Here is a 23,300-nt window from a genome sequence, read left to right on the forward strand (position 1 = left end):
TTTTGAATTATGGTTTTCACTGGGTATATGCCCAGTAGTGGGATTGCTGAGTCATATGGTAATTCTATTTTTAGTTTTTTAAGGAACCTCCATACTGTTCTCCATAGTGGCTGTATCAATTTACATTCCCACCAACAGTGTAAGAGGGTTCCCTTTTCTCCACACCCTCTCCAGCATTTGTTGTTTGTAGATTTTCTGATGTTGCCCATTCTAACTGGTGTGAGGAGATACCTCATTGTAGTTTTGATTTGCATTTCACTAATAATTAGTGATGTTGAGCAGCTTTTCATGTGCCTCTTGGCCATCTGTTTGTCTTATTTGGAGAAATGTCTATTTAGGTCTTCTGCCCATTTTTTGATTGGGTTGTTTGTTTTTTTAATATTGACCTGCATGAGCTATTTATATATTTTGGAGATTAATCCTTTGTCTGTTGATTCATTTGCAAATATTTTCTCCCATTCTGAGGGTTGTCTTTTCCTCTTGTTTGTAGTTTCCTTTGCTTTCCAAAAGCTTTCAAGTTTCATTAGGTCCCATTTGTTTATTTTTATTTCCATTTCTCTAGGAGGTGGGTCAAAAAGGATCTTGCTGTGATTTATGTCAAAGAGTGTTCTTCCTATATTTTCCTCTAAGAGTTTTATAGTGTCTGGCCTTACATTTAGGTCTCTAATCCATTTTGAGTTTATTTTTGTGTATGGTGTTAGGGAGTGTTCTAATTTCATTCTTTTACAGGTATTTGTCCAGTTTTCCCAGCAGCACTTATTGAAGAGGCTGTCTTTTCTCCATTGTATATCCTTGCCTCCTTTGTCATAGATTAGTTGACCATAGGTGCGTGGGTTTACCTCTGGGCTTTCTATCCTGTTCCATTGATCTATATTTCTGTTTTTGTGCCTAGAAAAGTTTAGATTTAATGTTATGACATAACATTACACATATTGGATATGAATTGAAGGAGCAAGAAAGGAGGTCTCTTTATGATGTTTCATATTTGTAGTTTGAGCCTGGCAGTTTGGTGTGGTAGAGCTATCCTATACTTTAATTACATTTCTATAATGTTATAGCTGAATGCTTCAGATAATAGAGTTCTGAGTCCTGGCAAGAATCAAGTTTTGGCCATGAGAATGGTATGATGCCGTAATTTTATTTGATGATTTCATGGATCTGTAAGGTAGTGTATTGTTTGTTTGTTTGTTTTAGTTTTTTTTAATTATTGGTACATAAAAATACCGAATATTTTCTTCTCTGAGGTTCCACTTTCATATTCCCTGTGGAAATTGCTCCATGTGACAGAGTCCTCAGTGGGTTCAAATTATATTAGATGATAATAACAAATACAGATAAATGGAATTGTGGTTGCATTAAAAACTATTTTGATACTGTAGATGGGGCAGTGTTGATTTGAATGCAGCACTGTGATAGTGGGTATCTGCAGGTGGAAGATAAAATGGTAATTTCCTTTAGGGCTTTGGGGAAATTTTGGCAGCTTTCACTTTAAAGAAAGAGTCATTGAGGAGACGATAATTTGGTGTATCTAATATACTTTCTTCCTCATAATTCCAGTTTCAGTTAAGGCAAAATGTTTAATTACTTCAGTTATTAAGGAGATAAGATCATTGGTATAACTGCTGATTTTAATGGAACAGAAGTTTCAGAGATTCCAGAGAAGGAAATGGCAGGAAAAGCACAAGTGGGAGTAGAAGTATTGGGAGAATGAAGTGCTGAGATAGGAGTCTAGGAAAGGACATATTGATGGAGGTGAGAGTGGACTTGCCAGAAGGAAGTTCACATCCATGTCAGGAAATAGAGAACGGGAGATTTGACTTCAGAGTTTTGAAACCCAACAATTTCTGGTTTTAAGATTGTGAGGTAAATGATCCAGAAATACAAACCTCCATTTTAAGATAACTGTATGTTGCCAAAATGTAAATACAATAACTACCTAACTATAAGGTCTCTATGCTGTCCCAAATAAAAAATTGTTTACTTAAGCATATTTTTTACTTGAGATGGAAAAATTTTGGATGCACTTGCACATACAGTTACATATTTTTATCCTGTGTAATTACAAGTGAATATATCTCAAAGTTATGATAGACTTCTGAATCACTGGTTTCCACTTTTGTTCTTTGGCTGTTTGTACCCCATTTACCTGAGCATATTCACTTTAAACTCCATGAAAATAAGTACTTTTTATTATTGTATTAAACTATATTCTACTTTTTGATCAAATATATTGGGATAAACTAAAAATTGAATTTAAACTTCCATTCATTTTAGTGAGTAGACTTTGCTGGAAAGGAAATGCACATACACATATACAAACATATATGTGGACACAGACACTGTAGTTCAGATTCAAAGGTTCTAATGAAAGGAATGGTCTAAATGAGTAAACATTTATTTTGCTTTGAGGCTAAAAGCGATTATTTTGGCTTCAGGTTTTTTTTGCTTCCTTTTCAGTGGCTCAGGGACCTGGGTGGGCTTGTATAATGTATAGATAAAAAAGAAAATGCCTGTCTACCCTCTGACACCAGGCCCTTTCACCAAAGAAAGTTGTGAACATTAATTAAATGTGATTTGCTCAGCTCCTCCAAACACAAATGCTGTCTGGGCCAGACCTAATGGGGCTTCAGCTATGCCTTTACCAGTGTAGCTAATTGAATTCCCTGTGCAAGCCTTCTTCTGTCTTTGCTGTTTGCTCAGCAGACACACTCATTTTCTTTGAACACTTCTTTCTGATGAATGTGGTGCCAAAGTTAGAAATATGGGGATCCACATTTTAATGAGATGAAATATTTTAATAGAGGAATTAAAAGTGTTCATCACTAACTACTGAACAGTCATCTAACAGGAATAAAGGACTCTCCTGTTTAAACTCTGATTGAAATCATGAGTAGATCTACTCTCAATGAATATCATTTATTTAATCGATTATACTCCCATGAACAGAGATCATGATATGCTTTACAGTTGTGTTTAATAACATTTTGACCATATATAGTTTATTTAACTCTGGGTTTAATATTTTATAGTAATAATAAAGGCTAAAGCTTCTTTTTCATGTAAAAAGGTAGAAGAAAATAAATTACTAGCCTAATAACTAAATGATATCATAAACAGTCACAATATATTACCATACTCCATAGCTATTTGGACACAAAATTTACAGAATTAGAATCTTAGTTTTCTTTCTCCTACCACTGTGTTTTACGTGTCTGAACAAAGATACACATCTACAAGTTATTTCAATTTACCACAGCATACATGGATCTTCAGATACAAATTTCAACTAATTATGTTCAGAACAAAAAGAAAATGCTCTGAATGACAATGAGGGAGACTCCTGTATTAAAGCCTGTGTCAAGAGAAGACTATCAGCTTTTTCTCAATAATAAGTAAAAATATATTATCCCATGTAACTAAACCAAGAAAAAATAGAGCTCTCTTGCTCCTTCTTTCTTTCTTTTTTTTCCTTCAGCTGTAGGTAAAGTTAACTCTGGTATTAAAATGAGGCATGCCTAATTTTAAGCATTTTACCCCTCCAAATTGTAATTTAGTCAAATAAATACACAGTGATATAATTTAAGCTGGTACATGTAAAGCAGAAACATATACTTTTAAAGTATTAAGAAGATCTTGAACATCTATTCAACAATTTTATAGCATGATATATTCATATTTTAGTGGAGGAGAGAAATAATAGAAAATGTTAATTAGGAAAAAACAGCATCATCAAATTCCGCTTGCATTTCAGAAGCAACAAGAAAAACTACAAGTGAAGAGATTAAAGGAAAAACAGTTAAGTGACAACCCAGACTGTAGGAAGACACACAAACAAATAAATACAACAAGAATCCAAGAATATGATTCACACAGGTTGTGTGATAGCCTATAGATGAAACAGCTAAGCAGTGCCCTGGAGTCTTCCCTTACCACCACCTTTCAGATGTCCCGGAATAATCAGTTTTTCTTTTCTAAAATATGGGTCTTAATTAAAAGCAAACCTTTCTTGTACTATTTGAAACAAATAGTACAACAATTTATTACTAGAATGCTGTAGCAGATTTACTGACATTTTTGATTTGATAATTAGAAATTCAGTACTATAAGTCGCTGACAAATTGACGGTTTATACAAAAAATAAATATACTATGACATTTCAATTTTTACCTGCTGTATATTACTTTGCTTCAAAATATATATTTTCATAAATTATTTATCTTTTTAGAACTTGTATATAGCAACTTTCATTTGTGTCCCTATATGATTTGTGTCATCTTCTGAAAACAATTACTCTAATTGCTAAAAGAAAGTGTTCTTTAAAACATAAGTCACCACATTAATAAAACTTCCAGAAACAGCACAGTTTTAGCATGTGATTTATTGATTTTCATTGCATGGGAGAGCTCACAGGAAATTGTCTTGCATAGAAGGTGACAGAGTAATTGTACGTTTAGGGTGATATGTGGTATTAGGACTACTTTCTGTGATTAGGTTGTGATGATTTTAAAGTTTTAGTGCATTTTTAATCATTTCTGTAATTGTTAAACATATGTTGTTACACAAACCAATTTAACTATTTCCTGTCACTGGGTTAGAATGATTAAGAAAGCTTTTGTTGTGGTAGGGGGAATGAAGTTGCTAGTGTGTACTTTTTCAGGTAGTATTAGTAGTTTTGTGATTTAGTCATAGTTTCTTTACACCTGGAAGAAATATATGGAGAACAATGGATAGTAATGTGTCAACAATTTGGAACACTATCTGGTAATGACATTAAAAACACTCAAGTTGTTTCTGTACAACTTTCTCTTTAATTTTTGGTAGCATGTGGCTCTGCCCTAACAAATCATAATCTCATGTGGATGCAGAAATAAAAATGTATATGCTGTAAAGAACATAGGGCATTAATTTAATACTAAAGTTATGTATGAAACAAAATTATTATGTGTTATGAAAATAAAATAATATGGCATTTCAAAGCTTTTACATCAAAATGAGTATTATTACTTTAAAGTCACTACCTTGGAAGTAGTTTTGATTTAGTTATTGCCATTTACATGTTTTCTAAAAGCAACACTTGATAGTAACATTGATATCCTGTATTTAAAGGAGAGAGAAATGAGAGAAGGATATACTGGGGAAGGATGTTATGTAAGAAACCTATTGGTTGCTAAACAGAGCCTCATACGGTAACAATTGCATCACTTTGGTGGGGAATCAAAACAAACTGGTCTTCAGCTTTTCAGATGTAAAATTTAGAATATTTCGAAAAGAATAAAAGAATACTCAAAATCATTTCATTTAAGTGGACCAACTCACATTAATAAACTTGGAAGAGACTGATTTATAAATAAAAATCGTAATGTATTATTCCTATATAGTTACCAAAATACTTGTATCTCTCATCCAGATGTTCCTTTCCTGATCAGTAGTTGAGGAAACCAAATGAACAATGACAAAGCATTTGGGGGCAAAGAAAAAAAAAAAAAACGATTATCTGAATGGATAATACATTGAGGTTGAGGTTTGAAAGGATAAATTCATTTCTCTTCTACAGCTACTGCTTTCCAGTACACAAAATACTCATAGACTCCAGATCCATTAACACTCCTGGGAAATGCTGGCTAGTACTTGTCAAATTTAAATCTGTTTCTGTAATCAGCATATAGATCAGTTTTCTTCAGTTATTCACTTTCTTGCTTACAAACAGATTCTGACACTGACGTTGGTATTAGACTGTCAACTTCGTTGAACCTCTTCTGTGTTCCCAAATTTTGTAGCAGCATATTTACATGAAAGCTCTTGGGTTATTCTTCTAGATGGTAGAGAACATCCATGAAGAGATTATTCTTCATACTTTCATGCTGAAAATTCTAAATGTTTCTTACTGTGGAAACCATGTATGCAGTACTTTATTTTTTTTTATCAAATTAGTTTTATTTTATTAAAAAAATTTTATTGGAGTATAGTTGCTATACAATGTTGTGTTAGTTTCTACTGTACAGGAAAGTGAATCGGCTATACGTATATACATATATCCCCTCTTTTTTGGATTTCCTTCCCATTTATGTCACCACAGAGCACTGAGTAGGGTTCTCTGCACTATACAGTAGATTCTCCTTAGTTATCTATTTTATACATAGTATCAATAGTGTTTATATGTCAATCCAAATCTCCCATTTCATCCCACCTCCCGCCTTCCCCCTTGGTATCCATAGGCTTGTTCTCAATGTCTGTGCCTCTGTTTCTGCTTTGTAAATAGGATCGTCTATACAATTTTTTTCAGATTCCACATACATGCATTATATGTGATATTGGTTTTTCTCTTTCTGACTTATTTCACTCTGTATTACAGTCTCTAGGTCCATCCAAGTCTCTGCAAATGACCCAGTTTCATTTCTTTTTATGGCTGAGTGATATTCCATTGTATATATGTACCACATATTCTTTATCCATTCCTCTGTTGATGGACATTTAAGTTGCTTCCATGTCCTGGCTATTGTAAATAATGCTGCAGTGAACATTGGGATGCATGTGCCTTTTGGAATTATGGTCTTCTCAGGGTATATGCCCAGTAGTGGGATTCCTGGGTTGTTTGGTAGTTCTATTTTTAGTTTTTTAAGGAACCTCCATACTGTTCTCCATAGTGGCTGTATCAATTTACATTCCCACCAACAATGTAAGAGGGTTCCCTTTCCTCCACATTTAATAAACCCTTTCCAGCATTTATTGTTTGTAGATTTTTTGATGATTACCATTCTGACCAGTGTGAGGTGATACCTCATTGTGGTTTTGATTTTCCCAGCAACACTTATTGAAGAGGCTGTCTTTGCTCCATTGTATATTCTGGCCTCCTTTGTCATAGATTAGGTGACCATAGGTGTGTGGGTTTATCTCTGGACTTTCTATCCTGTTCCATTGATCTATATTTCTCTTTTTGTGCTAGTATGGTATTGTCTTGATTACTGTAGCCCTGTAGTATGGTCTGAAGTCAGGGAGCCTGATTCCTCCAGCTCCGTTTTTGTTTTTTGTTTTTTCCCTCAAGATTGCTTTTGCTATTCGAGCTCTTTTGTGTTTCCAAACAAATTGTAAAATTTTTTGTTCTTGTTCTGTGAAAAATGCCATTGGTCATTTGATAGGAATTGCATTGAATCTGTAGATTGCTTTGGGTAGTATAGTCATTTTTACAATATTGGTTCTTCCAATCCAAGAACATGGTATATCTCTCCATCTGTTTGTGTCATCTTTGGTTTCTTTCATCAGTGTATTATAATTTTCTGTGTACAGGTCTTTTGCCTCCTTAAGTAGGTTTATTCCTAGGTATTTTATTCTTTTTGTTTCAGTACTTTTTTAAAAAGTTGTCTTGTGCTAATCATAATAGTGTGTGTGGAAGAAAATACCAAAGTTCGGTGTAAAACAAACTTAAGATCAGTTTTATTCAGAAAAAATGCTACCAACCAGTAATTACCTGTCATTATAGGCGGATCTATAGAACAGAGACAGATTCTTCAAATTGCTATGCCTGACATATTAAGCCTAGCTATAGATAATAAGACTCAGCTAGACTAGATTGCAAAGAGCTGGTTCCTGTTCAGAAATTGGCCAGAATGAAGACTCAGAGAATTTCAAGTTTGCTTTTACTTTGGTTTATGTAAACCAAACAAGAAGCAGTGTAAAGATAAATGATACCTGTGTAAGTGAACACAGCTTTTCCATTCCTCCTTAGTTCCTCACAGAGAGGGAACCAAAATTTGGTAGTCAATGCAGCCATTGAAAACTTCTCCTGATTTTGTTACTGTTAGAACAGAGGAGGAACCATATCTTCACTTAACTATTTATTACTTTATTAGGTGATTCCTTACTTTACCATAGATATCTATTCATTCATTCTTTTCTTCCTGCACCACATTATATATATACCACCTTTAATTATATATATACAAACATATTTTCCTTGCATAAGCCTAATAAGCTTCTTTGCCTTTTTATGAAGAGTGGGATTTTCTTCTGTTGAATTAGATTTGTGAGAATATATGCTACATAAAACAAAGGATGATTTCACTGTTTTATTTATGAAAAAATAATTTGAATATTCTTTTCATTAGGACAAACCTGTGCCTTAAAATTAGTCATTTTACTTTTAGAAATTATAGCTGTTATTGAGGCCATTTTGGCTAACCTTTTCAAAGGTTACTAATTATTTTAATTTGTAACTTCTGAGATAATAATATTTGTATTTCAACTATTGTATAAGGTTGTCAAGTGGATTAATTTTTGAAATAGCTGTGGGCAGAGTATATATCATTATCAGGTAACATGACAGCATGGAGGCATTATCCACATTACTAACAACACAAGCAGAAAGGAAGAATGGAACACACTTTTTTGTTTGTTTTGTTTTGTTTTGAGCTATACTTCCTATTTCTTTTGTGATATGTTTAAGTATTAAAAATGGCAATAGAGTTGTTCTGAGGAAATTTTGAAACATGATGCAAATTATAACAAATTATAATTAAGACAAATTATAAATTTATTTTAAAATCACCCTGCTTAAAAGTCTCAGTGGACTTACAGAAAATATTATAGCTGATGTATTCCTTTTTCCTAATTTTAAACTCCCTACATTTCTAATGCCACCTTGGTGCCAATAACTAATCTAACTTTATAAATGAAAGTATTTTTTTTAAATGCAACTGCTTTGCCTTAAGTTTCAGTTCAGAGTGATTCCTGTTAAAGTAGTTCTTGGCGTGGGCTTTGGGATGACAATGAGCTAAGAACCTGGTTTCTGCATGAACAATTATTTATGGAAATATACATAAATATTCTGAAATGGGGCTGGGATTTTTTTTCAAGTTAAACACCCATGTATATTTGTCCCTTCAACTTCCAAATCAAACCAGCTAGATTAACCAACTTTGGAATATTTTAAAATTTAATTCCAGACATTTAATTTCTGTTGTTATCATTAACTGGGTAATAATTCTGTTGTCTTAATATTCATATAGTTTTAATTTCTCAACTGAAATAATGTTAATTACACAAGTAAATTATTATGAAAAATAAATGGCAGAAAATATTATTTAGTGTAATCAGTTAAATGGGGTTTTCTTTAGCTCATGACCAAGGCTAAATGCATATTTCTTATTCTTTATAGCTTTAGTCAAGTAAGCTTAGTTTTGGATAACTAAAAACATTATATACTGTAGCATCACATTTTGCCCTTTATATATTACCCATTTTCATACAAAGAAAAGCAGAAGTGTTTGAGGTATACCAAATCCTTTTTAGTTGGGGAAGTCCAGAGTGGGTCTTTTTCTTAGTTGAAAATGAATATGCTTATTTTTCTACTTTATTCTCCCATAAAAATCTCAGTGAGGCCCCAAGCCTGTCTCAATCTCACACATATTTCTTTTCTCTAAAAAGAAAGTGAATAATGATGCAGTAATGTAAGAGGTAGCCAAATTGAAAACAGGCTATTGCATCCAACTTTCTTATTAAATATTTTCAGAGAAACCTCTACAAGTGGTAAATATTGAATCCTGTGCATTGAAATTACTGGGTCTCTAAGTAAAATTTAAGGATATATTTACTGTTTCAAGCAGAGAATAATTTTATTATGATTCTCCAAAATGACTAAGATTATTGTCACAAAGCCATCTCTGTATCTGTTAAATAGTTAGCTATGTTATGTTATAACTTGAGGTTGAATACAATAAGAAAAATCCAAGATGTATTTTTAATATATATGCACATAAAACATAACAATAAAAATTGGATATGTGCTAATCACATTCAAGGAAAAAATAAAATGAAATAACTTTGAGCTGTTCCTACCACTTTGTGATATTCCTAGTTTCTCTAGATACTACTTTGTAAAGCCAGGGAAAAAGAATAAGAAAAGTCAGTGACAAGTATTAAAATATAACTGTTAATCCTAGAAGTTTGTCAGTGGAACATGATTGCAAGGCATTTTTGCTGCCAAGAAGCATGGCGTAAAGCACAAGAGTGCACAACTAGGCAAAAATAGGGAAGGGATGAATTTAGGAATATCTGGAAAATATAAATCAGTGGTTTGTTAAGTTATGCCCCAAAATGGCTTTTAAATCCTGATTAATGAATAATATTTGGAATTACCTGGACTGCTTATTATAGCAAGTTCATTGCTATAGAATAATATTTATTCTGTTGCCTAATAAACAGTCTATTGTTGGGATTTCCCTGGTGGCACAGTGGTTAGAAACTGCCTGCCAATGCAGGGGACATGGGTTCAAGCCCTGGTCCGGGAAGATCCCACATGCCGTGGAGCAACTAAGCCCATGCACCCCAACTAGTGAGCCCGCCTTCTAGAGCCTGCGAGCCACAACTATTGAGCCTGCGCACCACAACTACTGAAGGCCATGTGCCTAGAGCCTGTGCTTCACGACAAGAGAAGCCATGGCAATGAGAAGCCCGAGCACCACAACAAATAGTAGCCCCCGCTCGCCGCAACTAGAGAAAGCCCGTGCGCAGCAACGAAGACCCAACGCGGCCAAAAATCAAAATAAATACATAAATAAAATTAATTATAAAAATTCTATTGTTTGCTAATGTGTTAAAGTGTAGAATTGGGAAATTTAAAAACACCTCCTTATCGTGATGTTAAGACTTACCTACTGAGTAACAAAAATTCACTTGTTATTTAAAGTTCAGAAGATACTGTGCTATTGAGCTCATTGAATACAATGAATATAAAGTAGACCAACATAGTGATGTTGATTAGCTTCATGCAATTCATGTGCTAGGTGCTGAAGCCTAGCTCTTCAGGCACTACTCATACACAAAGCCTTGCTCTTTGGCCTTAATACAAGAGAAGCGAATAGAGACTTTAAAAAATCCCAGTATCTTGACTGACAAAAATATGAAATGACAGGAGTAATTTCAAATAGCTCCTAGAAAATTAACCATAATATTTATTAATAGCATCATCTTTGCTAATAAGGAACAGGGCATCAATAAATACTGGGCAAACAAAATGGACTTCAGAGTTCAGATCAACTATGCAAGTAGATCAAGGTCATATGAAATTATGAAAGGTTAGAGATAACTGTTTTAAAAGCTTAAATATACTGGCTGGTAAGTAACTGAGAAGTTCACAGAAAATTTTCTTTTGGCTCTGAAGATTATTCTTTCAGGAGGAATATGCATATGTAATAAGTTGATTATCAGTATCATTACTAAAAGCCATTATCTAGTGTGTAGGCAAAGTTACTGCCTCATATTTTACCATCTTTGTTGGAAAAAGGCACTTCACAAAGGTGTCCTGTTTTGTTTGTGTTTGTTTCTGTTTTTTGTGTGTGTGTGTGTTTTGCCTTTTTAAAAATTATTTTTATTTTGGGAAAATACACATAACATAAAATTTACCCTCTTAACCGTATTTTAGTATATAATTCAGTGGTATTAAGTATATTCATTTGTTATACAACCATCACCATCCATTTCCAAAATTCTTTTCCTTTTGCAAAATTGAAACTCTATACTCATTAAATATCTATTAATTCCCTTCTTTCCCCTGCCCCCTGGTAACCACATTCTACTTTCTGTCTCTATGATTTTGACTACTGAAATTACTCATATAAATGAAATCATAAAGTATTTGTCTTTTTATGACTCGCTTATTTTACTTGGTGTAATGTCCTCAAGATTCATGCACATAGTAGCATATGTCAGAATTTTCTTCCTTTGTAAGGCTGAGTAATAGTCCATTGTATGCATAGACCACATTTTGCTTATCCATTCATCCACTGATGGACACTTGGGTTGCTTCCGTGCTTTAGGTGCTATGAATAAATGCTACCATGAAAGTGTGTGTACGGATATCTCTTTGAGACCCTGTCTCCATGTCTTTTGGGTATATACCCAGAAGTGAAATTGCTGGATCACATGGTAATACTATTTTAATCTTTGAAGAACCACACACTGTTTTCTACAGAGGCTGTACCATTATACATTCTCACCAACAGTGCACAAGAGTTGCAATTTCTCCACGTCCTCACCAACACTTCTTATATTTTGTTTTTGTTTTTTTTTCTTAGTATTAGTCATCCTAACAATGTGAGCTGGTATTTCATTGTAGTTTAGATTTGCATTTCCCTGACAACTAGTGTTATTGAAAATTTCTTTTCATGGGCTTGTTGGCCATATGTATATCATCTTTGGAGAAATGTCTATTTGAGTTCTTTACCATCTTTAAGTTAGGTAAATGTTTTCCTGTTGTTGAGTTTTATTTGTTCTTTATATATTCTGGTGTTAATCTCTTATCAGATATATGATTTGCAAATATTTTCTCCCATTTTTGGGGTTGCCTTTTTACTTTGGTTTTTGTTTTGTTTTGTTTTGGGTTTTTTGTGGTACACGGGCCTCTCACTGTTGTGGCCTCTCCCGTTGCGGAGCACAGGCTCTGGATGCGCAGGCTCAGCGGCCATGGCTCACGGGCCCAGCCGCTCCACGGCATGTGGGATGTTCCCGGACCGGGGCACGAACCCGTGTCCCCTGAATCGGCAGGCAGATTCTCAACCACTGTGCCACCAGGGAAGCCCTTACTATGGTTTTTATTCTGTATCTTTTGATGCACAATTTTTAAAAAAATTTTTCATGAAGTTTGTTTTGGCTATTTTTTCTTTTGTTGCCTGTGACTTTGGTGACATAGATAAGAAATCATTGCTGAATCCAGTGTTGCAAAGCTTTTCCCCTATGTTTTCTTCTAAAAGTTTTATAGGTTTAGGTCTTACATTTAGGTCTGATACATTTTGAGTTATTTTTATATGGCATAATGTAAAGGTCCAACGTCATTTTTTGTAGGTAGATATCGAGTTTTCCAATTACCAATGATTGAAAATTCTGTTATTTCCCCATTGAATAGTCTCAGCCCCCTTGTCAAAATAATTTGACCATATAATTGAAGATTTATTCCTACACTCTATATTCTGTTTCCTTGCTATACATGTCTGTCTTTATGTCAGTGCCACATTATTTTGATTACTGTTGCTTTATCCTAAGTTTGAAATCAGGAAGTATGAGTCATATAGCTTTGTTCTTTTTTTTCAAGATTGTTTTGTTATTTGGGATTCCTGTAGATTCCATGTGAATTTTAGGATGGATGTTTCTATTTCTGCAAAAAATTTGTTTGGATTTTGATAGGGCCTGCATTGAATCTGTAGATTGCTTTGGGTAGTATTGACATCTTAACAATATTGTCTTCCAGTCTATAAACAAAGGATATGTTTCCTTTTATTTATATCTTCTTTAATTTCTTTCAGAAATGTTTTGAAGTTTTCATTATACAAGTCTTTCACCTTCTTGATTAAGTTAATTCTTAAGAATTTTATTCCTTTTTGTGGTATTGTAAATGAAATTGTTTTCTTTATTTCCTTCTCAGATTGTTCATTGTTAATATATAGAAATGCAACTAATTTTTATGTGTTTACTTTGTATATTTCTATCTCTAATCGGTGTACTAGTACTAATAATTTTTGTGGATTCTTTAGAGGTTTATACATATAATATCATATCATCTGTTAACAGAAGTAATTTTATTTCTTCTTTTCCAATTTGAATGCCCTCTATTTATTTTTACTGACCAATTACACTGGCTAGAACTTCCAGTAGTGTATTAAATAAAAGTGGTGAAAGTGGGCATCCTTGCAATGTTCCTCATCTTAGAAGAAATGTTTTCAGTCTTTCCATAGAATGTGATGCTTACTGTGGGTTTTTCCATATATGGCTTTTACTATATTGAAATAGTTTCCTTCTAGACCCAGTCTGTTGAATGTTTTTATCATGAAAGGGTGTTGAATTTTGTCCAGTGTTTTGCCTGCATCTATTGAGATGATCATATGTTTTTTTCCCTTTATTTTATTAATGTAGTATATTACACTGATTGATTTTCATGTCTTGTACCATCCTTGTATTCCAGGAACATATTCCACTTGATCATAGCATATAATCCTTTCAGTATGCTGCTGAGTTTGGTGTGCTATTATTTTCTTGAGAATTTTTACACCAATGTCCATAGGAATATTGGTCTGTAGTCTTCTTTTCCTGTAGTATCTTTGTCTGGCTTTGATATTAATGTAATGCTGGCCTCATAGAATGGATTAGGAGGTGTTGCCTCGTTTTTAATTGTTTTGAAAAGTTTGAGAGGTGTTTGTGTTTGTTCTTTAAATATCTGCTAGAATTCGCCATTGAAGACATCAGGTCCAGGACTTTTATTTTTCAGTATTTTTTTTTTTTACTACTGATTCAGTCTCCTTACTAGTTATAGGTTTATTCTGAATTTCTATTTCTGTGTGTGTGATTTAGTCTTTGTATGTTTACTATTTTGAAAATTTTATACATTTCACCTAGGTATACAGTTTGTTGGTATAAATTTTTTCATAGTACTCTCTTATGATGCTTTTTATTTTTGTAGAATTAGTAGTAATGTCCCCACTTTCATTTTTGATTTTGGTAAGCTGACTCCTCTCTTTTTTCTTAGTCAGTCTAGATAAAAGTTTGTCAATTCTGTTGATCTTTTTGCACAACCATCTTTTGGTTACATTAATTTTCTCCATTGTTTTCATATTTTCATTTGGCTTCTCTCTGCTCTAATATTTATTTTTCCATACTCTGCTAGCTTTGGGGTTAGTTTGTCCTCCTTTTTCTAGTTCCTTAAATTGTATAAATTAGTTGTAGATTTGAGATCTTTCTTTTTTAATATAAGATTATATAAATATATATTCCCCATCAGCACTGATTTTGCTGTGTGCTGTAAGTTGATATGTCATGCTTTCACCTTCATTTGTCTGAGTATTTTCTAATTTCCCTTGTAACTTATTCTTTGATCCATGGATGCTTGAGAGTGTGTTATTTAATATCCACAATTTTGTGATTTTTTTTCAGTTTTCCAACTTCATCCTTTTGTGGTTGTGGAAGATACTTTGTATGATATCTATCTTTTGAAATCTGTTGAGACAGTTTGCTGGTTACCACATGGTTTATCCTGGAAAATTTCTCATGAGCACTTGAGAAATATGTGTATTACATTGTTGTTTGGTAGAGTATTCTGTGTTTATTTTTTAAATCTAGTTGGTTTATCTTGTTTTAAAGCCTCTATTTCCTTACTTATCGTCTATTTGGTTATTCTACCCATTATTGAGAGTGGAGTATTGACATCTCCAACTATATTTATAGAGTTGTCTCTTTCTCCTTTCAGTTCTGTCACTTTTGATTCATATATTTTGATGGTCTGTTATTAGGTGCATAAAAGTTTTTATTTGTTATATTTCCTTGCTGTATTGAACCACTCATAAAATGTGCTTCTGTTCTTCTTATAGGTCTATTTTCATCCAAGGTCTATTTTGTCTGATGTTAGTATACTCATCCCTGCTCTTTTTGTTACTATTTGAATGGGATATTATTTCATCCTTTTATTCCAAGCTATTTGTGTCTTTGGATCTAAAGTGAGTTTCTTGTAGACAGCATATAGTTGTTTTTTCAATCCGTTCTTCCAATGTCTGTCTTTTGATTGGAGAGCTTAATCCATTAATAAAGTAATTACTGATATTATGCTAATTTTTTTCTGTATGTCTTACAGCTTTTTTTGTCCTCCATTTCTTGTTAATGTTTTCTTTTTCAGTTAGTTGATTTTTTTTGCAGTGCAATGTTTCAATTCCTTTCTTTATATTTTTGTATATTTTCTATCGGTATTTTTTTGGTGATTACTATGGGGATTTCATTTAACATCCTAAAGTTATTGTAATGTGAATTTACACCTCCTTAATTTCAATACTATATCAAAACTCTGCTCCTTTAACAACTCCATCTCCACCCCTTTCAGTTGTTAATGTCACATAATTATATATTTACACATTTGTATTCAAAAGCATAAACTAAGAATTTTTTTTTTAATGCAGTCACCTCTTAAATCATGTAAATATTTGGAGTTTTAGTGACTGTATTTATGTTACTGTGATCTTTTTTTTTCTTCATACAGCTTTTGTTTTGTTTGTTTTGCGATACGCGGGCCTCTCACTGTTGTGGCCTCTCCCGTTGTGGAGCACAGCCTCCGGATGCGCAGGCCCAGTGGCCATGGCTCACAGGCCCAGCTGCTCCGCGGCATGTGGGATCTTCCTGGACCGGGGCACGAACCCATGTCCCCTGCATCAGCAGGCGGACTCTCAACCACTGCACCACCAGGGAAGCCCCTTCATACAGCTTTGAGTTATGTCCTTTAATTCCAACCTGCAGGACTCCTTTTATCATTTTCAGTCTACCAGGTCTAGTGATAACAAACTCCCTCAGCTGTTGTTTATCTGTGTATGCCATAATTTCTCCATCAGTTTTGCTATATCAGCACACTGCCTTCTGGCCTCTGAAGTTTCTAATGAGTAATCTGTTTATAATCTTATTGAGGATTCCTTATATGTGGCATGTTGCTTCTCTCTTGCAGCTTTCAAGGTTCTCTCTTTGTCTTTGGGTTTAGACAGTTAGATTATGAAGTGTCTCATTTTTTTGTGTGTGTGTTTATCTACTTGGGTATCCATATTCCACGTTTCCTGGATGTTCATATCTATATTCTCATCAAATATGGGAAAATATCTGCCATTATTTCTTCACATATTCTCTTTGCTCCTTCCTTTATCTCTTCTCCTCCTGAGAAGCCCACAATGTGTATGTTCATCTCCTTGATGGTGTCCAGGAAGTACCTTAGGCTCTGTTCACTTTTCTTCAATTTTTTAACTTTATGTTTCTGAGACCCATTTATTTCCATTGTTGTATCTTCAAGTTCATGGATTCTTTCTTCTTTCTGTTCAAATCTACCTTTGAATCCCTCTAGTGAATTTTTTCATTTCAGTTATTGTACTTTTAACTTCCACAATGTCTTTTTGATTTCATTCTTATATTTTCTATCTCTTCATTGTTATCTCTATTTTGTTTGCATATCACTTTTTTTAAACTTTCTCTACATCTTACTTTAGTAATCTGAGCATCTTTAAAACCTTATTTTAAAGTTTTTGTCTGTTATATCTGCCATCAGATCTTTCTCAGGGTTAGTTTCTGTTTCTTGGGGTTTTTTTTTTCCTTTGAATGGGACACACTTTCCTGTTTCTTTTTGTGTTTTGTGACTTTGTTATTGTTGTTGTTGGAAACTGGATTTTTTTTTTTTTTTTTTTTTTTGCGGTATGCGGGCCTCTCACTGTTGTGGCCTCTCCCGTTGCGGAGCACAGGCTCCGGATGCGCAGGCCCAGCGGCCATGGCTCACGGGCCCAGCCACTCCGCGGCATATGGGATCCTCCCAGACCGGGGCACGAACCTGTATCCCCTGCATCGGCAGGCGGACTCTCAACCACTGCGCCACCAGGGAGGCCCAAAACTGGATATTTAAATCTAAAAATATGATATCTGGAAATCAGATTCTTGATTTCCTATGATTTGCTATTTGTTTAGTTCTGATTGCTGTAGGCTCTCTCTGTGCTGAGGTATAAACTGAGGTATAAACTGTAGGTCTCTTCAAGTCTTTCTGAGCCTGAACCTTTCCCTTTTTGCATGCATGGTGACTTCTTAACTTCCCCCATATATGCTTTTGAATGTCCTACTCTTTAATGTCTAACTTCTAGAAGGGGAAAGGGTGGAGGTGGGGGGATGAAAGGCAGAAAACAGTGCTGGCCCTTTAAATATGTTGAAATTCACTTCAGCCAGTGGAAGAGGAGTTGGCAACAATAAGAGTGGTTCACAAACAATATCTGTGCCAAAAAACACATGAAAGGATGCTCAACATCACCAATTATTAGAGAAATGCAAATCAAAACTACAGTGAGGTGTCACCTCACACCAGTCAGAATAGCCATCATCAAAAAATTTACAAACAATAAATGCTGGAGAGGGTGTTGAGGAAAGGGAACCCTCCTACACTGCTGGTGGGAGTGTAAATGGATACAGCCACTATGGAGAACAGTATGGACGTTCCTTAAAAAACTAAAAATAGAACTACCATATGATCCAACAATCCCACTGCTGGGCATATACCCTGAGAAAACCATAACTCAAAAAGAGTCATGTACCACAATGTTCTGTTTACAATAGCCAGGACATGGAAGCAACCTAAGTGTCCATCGACAGTTGAATGGATAAGGATGATGTGACACATATATACAATGGAATATTACTCAGCTATAAAAAGGAATGAAACTGAGTTATTTATAGTGAGGTAGATGGACCTAGAATCTGTCATACAGAGTGAAGTAAGTCAGAAAGAGAAAAACAAATACCATATGCTAACCCATATATATGGAATCTAAAAAAAAAAAAGTTCTGAAAAAATAGGGGCAGGACAGGAATAAAGATGCAGACATAGAGAATGGACTTAAGGACATGGGGAGGGGGAAGGGTAAGCTCGGACGAAGTGGGAGAGTGACATTGACATATATACACTACCAAATGTAAAATTGGTAGCTAGTGGGAAATGGCAGCATAGCACAGGGAGATCAGCTCGGTGCTTTGTGACCACCTAGAGAGGTAGGATAGGGAGGGTGGGAGAGAGATGCAAGAGGGAGGGGATATGGGGATATATGTATACATATAGCTGATTCGCTTTGTTATACAGCAGAAACTAACACAACAATGTAAAGCAATTGTACTCCAATAAAAATGTTAAAAAGAAAAAAACCTGTCTGCTTCTGTCTCTGCACCTGTGATCAGAAACTGCAATCAGGGATCAGAACATAGATGCCTGCTATTTGGAGGATGGGTCTTTATTGCCCACCCTGGGTTCCTCAAGCTACATTCAAACTATTCTAGGAAGAAATGCTGCCTGCCGTGGGACTGGGGGTTGTGAGCTGGGTAGCCACTGCTGAGTTAAGAGCTGAAATTCACTTACCATCCAAGCCTCTCCCTGGAAGTTTCAGTCCTTCAGTGTACCACAGAGTTCCAATATAGATACCTTGCACAGATTCTGTCAGTGTAATTGTCTGGTTAGAAGATGGAGTCCTATTGCTGCCTACTTGACCATCTTCCCAGAATCCTCTTAAGTCTTAGGTTTTTAACATTATTGAATTTTTAAAAAAAGACTCCTGCTGATCATTAAGTATGATGCAGCATTGGTTAAGAGTGGCACTAGACCAACATAAATTATTTGCTTTGTGATTATAAATCAGTGATTCCAATAATATAAAAATTTAAGACATTTGTAGTGTAACAAGAAAAATTTCATACTTATAGACTACAAATCTCTATTATTTTTGTCATCCATTATAAAAGAGTCACTTCAGCTTGATTCATCCTTTCTCTGAAATCTTTGTTTCACTTATGCTTAGAAGATACACATTGTTTAAATTTAAAGACAGTGACTGCAGTTAATATTTTCTGTTCATATACAACACAAGAATAAATAAATGGCCATGACCATCTTATACTCTAAAGAGGTGCTCCATAAATGCTGTTTCAATGCATACCTCTTTTTTGGTCTACAATGTGTGTACTTAAAAAATTTATTAATTGGGTAGAGATCCCAATGTATGAGAATTCACTGAAGAAAAGTGTAGAAAAAATATGCTGCTGAGATGAAAAAATTAAAAAGGATTGGAATGAACTTTTTAAGTTCCTTATTAAATGAACCCCATTTTCTTGTTAAAAATTACATTTGACCAATAGCTGATTGACTTAAAATGTTGATTACCTTTCAAAAACAAACAACAAGATATAGTTAAAATATATTTATTCCACTTCCTAAACTTTAAGAATAATGTACTCTTTTTCAATGATTATGGCCTCTTCTTCATGTACTCTCCATGTCACTAGAAATTGAGAACTTTCAGCATATTGTACCACAGGTGTCATCAAACAGAAAAAGCAGTAATGCTCTCCTTATCCTTTCCAGGTCATTAAATGTGATCAGTAATAAAGCTTAAGTGAAACAGTTTGTTATGGTGGAAGCTTCTGGTACTCCTCTGTAGAATTCATGAGGTCAGATTCCACAGTGTCAAGGAAAATCAACCTAATGCAGCAATTTAATTAAAATTAATTGAGTATGATTCTGTCTCTTAACTATGAGATTGATAGGGTTATTTTCAACATTTTCTTTGCGTAAGGTGAAACTACACTCCCAGACTTTTCTTTTCCTTAGTCGTTTTTTCAGAATGGGTAATTTTTAGTAGATAATAATGGTTCATAGAACTTATCAATGTAAAAGACCTTTGAGGTCATTTAATCTACTCCATGATGAGGTAGGATTATTCTTTTGTTCTAGTTTTATGTTTCTCATATCCTTCCTGGATGTAGTTCTTAATAAAGAGTCTAACTAAGCTGAAAAGGAATTATATATTGAAGCCTCTATGAGTATTTGTTTAAATCATATACACTTACCTTAAGAACATAGTGTAATCCTTCTGACAAACTTGTGTGAGACAAGTTTTGTAGATTTTAGTTCAGAAATTTAGATTCATGTTCATGTTATGGATCATGCAATCAGCCTGATTGGCATATATCTGATTAAATGGGGATGCATATAGACATGGTATACTGTTAGCATGAGTGAATATGCTGTCATTTGGAAATATTGGTCCCCTTATAAAATCAGCTTTACTATTCCAGTAAGTCAAATAGCTTCCATTTTGGCTTACTCTACTGTGTTTGCTTATGCATAAATATTGTAGTCCTCCTGCCAGGTAGTCAGTATTTGTAATTAAAATATTCACTGGGTTTGGCAACACTGAGCATAAAGAGGTAGACATGGTGGTGGCCAAATAGGAATATATTGGGCCTTATTACAAGGGGCATACTTTAGTGTCATAATATAGCATGATAGTCTTTGGGGCATAACTAAAAAAGATTTACAAATTCCTTTTAAGTGCATGTCTCTTCACTCCTCTGATATCATTTATTGCGTATATGGAGATAATCCTTATAGAGATTAAAATTTACATCTCTTAAACTTTGTGCTATCTTTCAAAATGCCATGGGAAAAATTTCCCTTATATATACAAGAATGAAATTAACTCTTTTTGTTCACATTTATGTCCTTGAGTATTCTATTCATTTTTATGTTATAAACCTGGAAGAATGGTAAATTTAATTGATCAGGAAACATGTATATTGAATAAAATTTCTCTAGTGTTACTCTATACAATATACATATATTGCCAGATAGAGTAGTGATACAATTACCAAAGACTCTGGAATATAACCAGTCTATCTACTAGAAAGCTTTGTGTATTATAAAACTCTTTCAACCTAGACACTGTCAGCATGGCAAAGTACCTGAGCAGGAATCATATGGAGAGCTGAAGCAAAGCAACTGCAGGCAAAAAGATATCTTTTTAAACAAACTTGTGGATAAAAAGCTTCAACAGCATGACATATCTTTGACATGCTGGGAAACAGCAGCTGACAGAGCAAACCAACATGTAACAGTTGGATTCAGGGGTGAAGATATAGGACCATAAACCAAATGAGGCCTGTGAACAGCCGCCTGGGTTGCAAATCAAAACCATTATATACCTATTCCTTGTGGGGTCAACTGTTGAAACTAACAGTGCCCTTTCCTTTAGACTTTCATGAATGGAAGCAGCCATTGACGGGTGACCAGACAATGGGAAATATCATTTTATTTCTGAAAGAGAAGCTATCCATCATCTGGGAAACTGTTGACTTTATCCATTGTCCATTTCCATTTTTTATCCAAAATCTTATTCTGAGCCACCTTCCAATATGTATTGCTAAATAACTGAGCTGCACTTGAGGTCATAATTTCTTGTACTCAAATCAATGATAGAGAACTTCCAAATATTTTCTGTACTATGAGTAACTGAGCTGTTCCTCATTATGTCTGTCTTGATTGGCAAAAGTGAGGAAACATCTTCAAAGATGATGAGGAGACTGGTTGTACCAAAACTTGTGAAAGCGTTTCCTTCATTCTGGCTATTGTAAAACAATTCAAATAACATAAAAGGCTTCACAAGGCTGTATACTGAAAGAACAATAAATCATTAGCACCACAGGAGAGAGTTTTAATAGTCTTTGATTAATCTATAATCTACCACTATGGCAAAATTCTTTGTTAATGGAATTTTCAATTAGATTGTTATTCGAAACACAAGTCGTTTCACTTTTATTAAATATTCTCCATATCATTATGTTGTCATTAGGTAGTGTTTAGCAAACTGATCATTAAGCAAATGAGGGTCACAGTTTTATCATTTTTAGGAGCTTGCAGTGCCTTTAATACATTTGTTAAGAGTTGCTATCTGTATTCTAATGACTTTTGTCTTTTCCTTACATTTTTTCTTCTTATTTTACCTCCTTGTTGATGAATACTTGACAAGAGATTAACTATTTAGAGCTCATTTGTATGCTTATGAACAGTATCCAAACACTGCTTGCATGATACTACCTACCTCATAAGGTTTTCTGTAAGGATTAAGTGCAGAGTAAGAGTTCAATTAATCTTAGTTATTTTATTATTGCTAATAATAAATACATATATGGTAAAGTTTTACTAAATGTTGTTTTAATGTCAAAAATACTAATTTAATATGTAACACTTATATAGTAATTAAAAAGTGCAAGGCACTGTTCTAAATGTTTTGCATGTTTTAATTCACTGATTTTTTAAATCATCCTTTGAGACAAATAGTATTGTTATTTCTGTTTTTCAAATAAGAAACCTAAAGCACAAGGTCAGCTTGTGTGAAGTGGTTGGCTCAAGGTCAGCTTGTGTTTTGGACCCAAGGGAATTCAACTCCAAAGTTAATGCACTGTTAATCAGTGTATTTTACTACCTTTCTGTCAGCAATCTCAAGTGAGGTAGTATATTCTTAAATGTTGATTTGTAAGATGGGTGTTTGTAATTCTGAATATGTATATATCAAATAGAAATAATATATATTAGCTAGCACCCAATCAAGCTTTTTTAGACTAATAATTTATCAAATATATTATATGAGAAAATAAATTCAGAGGTCCATTTACAGCCCTAAAAATATTCTTTTTTATCATGATGTTGGTCTGGCAGTTGAAATAACGACCATCTCCAAACACCTGCATTCTAGTTCCAAATATATGGTGTTTTATCCTATGGCCTTTAACAGAGTCTTTAGCAAGGAAGGATAGAAGATAAGGAAGGTATTTGTCAGAAATGCCCCCAGAGGCGTTAGTTGATGGAGGTGTTGTATCAAGGTAGACTAGGAACTGGAGCAAGGAAAATGAAAGGAGAAGGTACAATGGCCTGAATAATGAGAAGCAAAGAGACGGGTGTGGGAGAGAAGTTTGGGAATACTTTCCCTTTACCTTCA

At 34.2% G+C, this 23,300-nt stretch overlaps 1 protein-coding gene across 2 annotated transcripts in view; it reads left to right on the top strand.

Annotated features, from left to right (window-relative positions):
* The window catches only part of GRID2 (glutamate ionotropic receptor delta type subunit 2), a 1,351,788-nt gene that overhangs the window by 313,872 nt on the left and 1,014,616 nt on the right, over positions 1–23,300 (top strand). The window lies entirely within an intron of this gene.

Source organism: Mesoplodon densirostris, chromosome 1 (assembly GCF_025265405.1).
Source record: "Mesoplodon densirostris isolate mMesDen1 chromosome 1, mMesDen1 primary haplotype, whole genome shotgun sequence".
NCBI lineage: Eukaryota > Metazoa > Chordata > Mammalia > Artiodactyla > Ziphiidae > Mesoplodon > Mesoplodon densirostris.